The sequence below is a fragment of the Rhinopithecus bieti genome, unplaced genomic scaffold (genome assembly GCF_001698545.2).
Source record: "Rhinopithecus bieti isolate Rb0 unplaced genomic scaffold, ASM169854v2 scaffold_2574, whole genome shotgun sequence".
Lineage (NCBI taxonomy): Eukaryota > Metazoa > Chordata > Mammalia > Primates > Cercopithecidae > Rhinopithecus > Rhinopithecus bieti.
Genome location: NW_016804493.1, coordinates 7,539,025 through 7,545,657, shown reverse-complemented (window position 1 = coordinate 7,545,657; position 6,633 = coordinate 7,539,025). Strand labels below are relative to the sequence as shown.

The 6,633-nt window shown below is 45.1% G+C and overlaps 1 protein-coding gene across 1 annotated transcript in view; it reads right to left on the bottom strand.

Moving 5' to 3' along the window:
* The window catches only part of PTPN14 (protein tyrosine phosphatase non-receptor type 14), a 209,516-nt gene extending 208,325 nt beyond the window's left edge, over positions 1-1,191 (bottom strand). Inside the window, exon 1 of the mRNA XM_017868794.1 lies at positions 590-1,191. The gene's annotated coding sequence lies outside the window, so the exon portion shown is untranslated. The remainder of the gene's footprint in view (positions 1-589) is intronic.
* Between the last annotated feature and the right edge of the window lie 5,442 nt (positions 1,192-6,633).

Below are 6,633 nucleotides of genomic sequence, written 5' to 3'. Positions count from 1 at the left end.
CGAGAGCCGGGCTCGGCAGCGCTGGGGGCCTGGAGGCGGAGGGAGCGCGGGGCGCGCGGCCGGGGGCGGAGAGGAATGCGGCCCGGGAGGGCGCGCGCCGGGGGCGCCGCGGGCGCGCGCTGAAACGTGGAGCCCCAGCTCCAGAGCTCCCGAGCTGGAGGCGCGCCGTCCTTGGGGACGTCACAGCGCTGGAATCCGAGGAATGCCGGGCTGCAGGAGCTCCTTCTGCAGGCCCGGAGAAGTCGCGCACTTTTAATGGGGTAGTTTTGGAAAATGTTTTAAAAGGTGGGGGCCGAGGACGGAGGACCGGATGAAACTCCCTGGAGTAAGAGACGTTGAAGTGGAGAGAGCAAGGCGACCGCAGCCACCCCTACCCTGTGCCGCTCCCGCCGTTGGGAAGAAGAGGCAAGGAAAGGAAGATCCCACCTAGACTTCCGAGGACCGCAGAGACGGGGTGGCGGCAGGATCTTGCCCACCCCGACCTAGATCAAGGACAGTCCACCTTATATTGGGGAACCCTCCAAGCAGGACGCCTCATGCAGCCACCCCACAGGGGAAAACAGACCAGGAGAAAGTAAGGTGGCCTCACCGAGTAGGCAATCTCAAAGATCTCTCCCCAGAACCTCTGGGTACTGGACCCGGTGTCTTAGCCTTCTCTCCCTGCCCCCTCCTGCCCCCTAGGAATGATAAAAAGCAGCCTGTGTGCTGAGAGTTGGAAAATGTCGTTTTCCCGGTTTGTTCCATGCCACAGAATCGCCCCACCCTGCTTGGGTAGGCACTGGGAGGGAACTTCCTTAGCACTTTCGGAGGTGGAGTTAATGAGACGCAGCTGGTATGATGGAAAAAGCTTGGAGCCAGGCGACTGAACCTGGGTTTTAGGCCCTGCCCGATGGGATAACTGAGGAGTATCCCAGCCCCTGAGATCCTAGGTTTCTGTAGCTGTAAAATTAAAGAATTTGTCTAGATTTCTGTGGTCCTTTGCATTGCTACAAACATGTCTTGGGATATGTTATCTCGCTAAGATTCCAGTCCTTTGTTGAAAAGGAACCTTGAAGTCGTTGTCACAGAATGTACTGTCCCAAATCACTTCAGTGTCCGGCAACTCATGCAAAAATTCCTGGCCTCTTGGGGAAGAGAACTGGAAACCAAAAAGCGCGGTGGCTCACACCTGTAATCCCAGCACTTTTGGAAGCCGAAGCGGGCGAATTGGCTGAGCTCAGAAGTTCGACACCAGCCTGAGCAACACGGTGAAACCCCGTCTCTACTAAAATTCAAAAAGTTAGCCGGGCGTCGCGACGTGGGCCTGTAGTGCCAGCTACTCGGGAGGCTGAGGCAGGAGAATTGCTTGAACCCGGGAGGAGGAGGTTACAGTGAGCCAAGATCACGCCACTGCACTCCATCCTGGGCTACAGGGCCAGACTACGTCTCAAAAAAATAAAATAAAATAAATAAATCCGTAGTGACTCTGATTTTCTTCGAGCATCTGCCAATCTCTAGAACTATAAAGAATTAGAGAAAACGCCGAGTGCAATGCAAAAGAGATGGAAAGAAAAGATTGAAGGGAAATCAACTTTCTCACATTTTAAAGGAAATAGCTGTACAGATGTGCTAAGTTTCCAAAGAAAACATTAGGCAGTGCCTGACTGTGTTCCAGAAAGTGTGGAAAGCACCCCCCCCCGTTCCTAGATGAGGAAAGTGAGGCATGAAGAAATTACCTGTCTCACTGAGGGTCATACAACTAGGAAGATATGATCAGGTTCCTAGTCTGTCAGGCCTAAAGTGCATGCTCTTAATCTCTTTGAAATTGGACCCAAACAGGATTAGGATTAAAGATAAGAAAATGCCTTCAGGCGCTCAATGTAAAATTCTGGCTTTTGCTCTTTCCTGGGAGATGGGAGGCCTCTTGCTTGGTGTCTTTTCTAGTGGAAAAATACTAGGAAATATATTTTGTTGCTCTAACATCACTATGCTACCAAACTGAGCACAGCACCCTGAGACTGTTGTGGCATAAAAGAAGAAGCAAAGGACTTGTTGGCCTTCTTGTGCAGACACAAGGGTTCCAGTTCTGCCTCTGACCAGCCTTGGGAAGCCAGCCTGATCAAGCCACTTCACTTCTAGGCTTGAATTTATTTTCTAAGTGGAGTGTGGCAAAGAAAGCAGAGCTTGGTTGGAATAGTTCATCTCTGAGGTCTTTCCCAGGTCTAAACTTGCGTCAAAGTACACTTCTCCAGATAGATGGCAGTCTATGGAGGAAGCTAAACAATAAAGCCAGTGGATAAAGCCAGTGTCTGGGGACAGGACTGTTTTCACACCGCCTTCGGATGAAAATGAATGTTGAGACTCCAACTAATGTGGCTGAGAGTTCAATGATAAGTAAAGCTAAGATTTAGCACTAACCCTGTAGATGCATTTTAAAAATTTAGATAATTTTACCTACAGAAAGACAGTCTGGGCAAGATGGCAAAACCCCAACTCTACACAAAATACAAAAATTAGCCAGGCATGTTAGCTGTAGGCTTGTAGTCCCAAGCTACTAGTGAGGTGGGAGGATTGCATGAGCCCGGGAGGTCGAGGCTGTAGTGAACTGAGATCACACCACTGTACTCCAGCCTGGGTGATAGAGTGAGATCCTCTCTTGAAAAAGAAAAAAAATGTGTCATTAATTTAAAAGCCTATAAAGTGTATCTGACCAGTCATATTTCTTTTTCTTTAGAATAGATCACAGAAAGGCAATATAAATAAGAATATTTTCTAAATAGAAAGTACAGCTTGAAGTGACAAAAACCTTTCATTCTCAGGATAAATACATAAAAGCTAGTCACAAGCTTCTTTTAAAAAAGAAAAAAGAAACCCATTTCCTAAATCTATGCCACACTCAAGTCTCCTTATACTACATCAGGGTGAAAAGGAATTTACCTCATGGAATAGGTCCTGAACACATCACTACGTGTTTGCTTTAAAGCTTTGCAATTCTAAGAACTTGTTAATATTACATTTCTCAAAGCAATTATCAACTTCCTATAAGCCCAATTCAAACTACAAAGACAAAGAAGAATCTGGTGGGCTTCCATGGTTCCTCCCAGCCCCAATATGTTCCTCTCATTAATGCATTCATTTTACACCTTCAAAGACACGGAAACCACTGAAAGCAGAACAGGTTCCCCAAATCAAAGCCAACTGGAAAGTAAGCCAGTTTTGTAAAGAAAACTGATGATCTCTAAGGGCCTTTTACACATTTTAAAGTTTTATATGTACACCTATTCATCCCCAGCTTAATTCCAATTCCTAAAAGGATATTTGGCAACTTGGAGTAACAGAGAGAAGTGGGAAGCTTTTTCAAATATACATCCTCTCCGAATCCTGCTTCAGTATCTTATGACTTGGGTCTAGGGTAGAGATGGGTTATGGTGGGAGTTGGGGGGAGTGTAATATTTTTAGACAGTGTTTTATGAAGATACAATTCATATTCAATAAAAAGTACAACTCTTAAGTGTAGCTGCAACTTGAAGACCTTTTGATATGTATACATGCATGTGTCCACCACCCAGGTCAAGATATAGAAAACACCCATCTCCTCAGGAAATTCCCTTGTGTGACTTTTTAGTCAGTATCACCCTTCTACCACCATAGATTTGTTTTGCTGGTTATTAAACTTCATATAAATGGAATCACATTTTGTGTGTGTGTGTGTGTAATACGTATGAATTGAGGGAGGAGGAAACACCAGAGCTCATCCTCTGCACACATGAGGACACAATGAGAAGCCTGCAAGCCAAAGAGAGAGATCTCACCAGAAACCAACACTGACAGCACCTAATCTTGGACCTTCAGTCTCCAGAACTGTGAGAAAATTAATTTCTGTTGTGTAAGCTGCAAGCCTGTGGTATTTTGTTACTGTTTTGTTATTGCAGCTCAGTCAGACTAATACCCTGAGGTAGGTGGTTGGGGTGTGTGTGTGTGTTTGTGTGTGTTTGCTTTAACATGGAAATAAACTTGAGACTTCAAGTGCCCTGTACTTATATGTGTATCAGGCCATGTGGTACCTATGTACATGATAGAGCCAAGATTCCAACCTGGACCTTTCTCATTCTAGTTTGTGTTCTTTCTATTCCACCTTGTTGCTGTACAGATTATTCAGCACTGCTGTATGTCAGGAATAGCATTAGGAGGTAGCACAAAGTATATGGTGAAAACAGAAAATAAAAGCATTAGCAGGATGGTGTGTGTGTTTAAAATTCTCCATCACCAAAGTTTACCAGGGGACAACTGGTACTTCGCTGATATCAAATTGGGCTAATGGGAAAAGACATGTCTGGGGTACTGTCTCCAGTTGTTGTAAATCCTTCTTTTTTCACGTTCTTCTGAGTGCAGCCATTACAAAGGGGAATGAAAGCTGTTGCTGTAAGATCAGAGAACAAGTCCTTTAGAAGGACTTTGATACCTAGGTACTATTTATTTTGTTAGATTCCGAGATTCCTATGAGTTAATGTCCTCACCTATTAGCCACGTGAAGTCCAAGAGGCGGCAGGTTGGGTGAAGGGTCCTTGTAGCACACAGGAGGCTGCCTCTGGCTGGCCCGAAGTCACATTTTCTTGATTTTCTCAGAGTGTGGAATAGTTCTTGCTCATGACATCAATCTCCAAAAGTCAGAAATACCCTACTTTCTAAGAATAGTTGTTAACGTCTCATTCATGAACTGAGCTAAACTGTTCTTCGTGCTGTTTATATCTCTACCTGGGCCAGCTCCTAGGAAGGTACACAGCTATAGAATTCACTGTGACTGGCCAAGGAGCCATCAACACCTTCACGAAGTTGCATGAGAGCAGGTAAATGATATCTGTAATTAGCCCCATTTAATACTCTCCAAAGCATCTACTTGCTGCCATTTTGTGGCATGATAGTGAGAATAGATGCCAGTTGAAATCACTGTTCATAGGAGATAAAGTGATGATGTTGTAAGAAGTCAAGTCAGCCAGGACATTTCTGACTTAAATAGTCAACAGATACCCCTCCTCCAATATGTACAATTTTTTAGTCCTTTCCCACCAAACTTGGAAGAAAATTATTTGAAGCTGGGAGTCTTTCCTTTCTCATAGTGATGATGTTTATATAAAAGGGGCCAATCCAGATGTGGCCCTCTTGCTGACACTGTCTCTGGTAATATTTGTAGCTGCACTGACTTTCTGAAATTGTATCTCATTTGAAGGAAAAGCCTGAGAAAGCTGAATTTAAGTCTTTTTTTTTTTTTTGAGACAGAGTCTCACTCTGTCACCAGGCCAGAGTGCAGTGGTGCGATCTTGGCTCACTGAAACCTCTGCCTCCAGGGTTCAAGCAATTCTCCTGCCTCAGCCTCTCGAGTAGCTGGGACTACAGGTGCGTGCCACCATGCCAGGCTAATTTTTTGTATGGTTAGCAGAGATTGGGTTTCACCGTGTTAGCCAGAATGATCTCCATCTCCTGACCTCATGATCCACCCACCTTGGCCTCCCAAAGTGCTGCGATTACAGGCGTGAGCCAACACACCCAGCCAGATTTAAGTCTTATGGGCCACTGACCCTTCTCCTTACAGTAGTCCTAGATCCTAAATTTAAATAAAGCCCTAAATAGGTGGCAATTCATTCATTTTTCTTTTATATCCCTAGTTCTGGGCTTTTAAAAAAAAATTTATGCGTGGACTATGAGACCTAATCTTATTTTTTTTTAATATACGTTAAACACCCAGATAAAGCTGTCAACAAATAATAATACAAACCAGATTCATGAAGATGAAAACTGGATAGGCTTACAGACTGGTTACAAATTCAGAGGTGGCTGGAAAGTCAAATAAGAACAGGGATGCATTTGTTTCTGATGTCAGCGGCTGTGACCGGAACACCTCTCTGAGAGGTATGGGACCTGAAAGGAATCTTCTGCTGTGATTAGCGACAAGGAACAACCTTCATTGGGGGAGGAAGGATCGAGTTGTGTTTGGGATGCCTTTCTAAAGAACATGGCCACCCCAGACTGAAGGGGTGAGATAGGGTTACCCACGGGGTATGGGCAGGGTTGTGTAAGAGAGTCCAACAGCACTAAATCAAAACCTCCCCCAAGACTGGCTGCTTCCTGGCTGCCTCCCCTAGAATGAGGGGGTGACTCAGAGTGTGACTGCCTCTGGTACTTCAAACATGTCTGAGTAACTCCCACAGACCTGGACAAGGGCAATTAGAGGACTGGTTTGGAATGACCACTGAGGATTGAAAGATACTTCCTGTGGTCAGCAGAGAAAAGGCAGAATGTCTGGGAAAATCAGTTTTGAGATGCCTTCTGCCTCAACTGTGAGGCAGATGTGTCTTCTAAAACAATAAATCTTAGAAGCCAGAAAGAGCTGATTAACATATGAAGGCACACGCTGGACTTCAGTCCATGATGGACACCTCTGATTTCATGTGACATGCTAGACAAAAATTTTCAAATGGAGAAAGAGAAACTGACTTTTTTTTTTTTTTGAAATGGAGTCTTGCTCTGTTGCCCAGGCTGGAGTGCAGTGGTATAATCTTGGCTCACTGCAGCCTCTGCTTCCTGGCTTCTAGCGATTCTCCTGCCCCAGTCTCCCAAGTAGCTGGGATTACAGGCATGCACCACCATTGCTGGCTA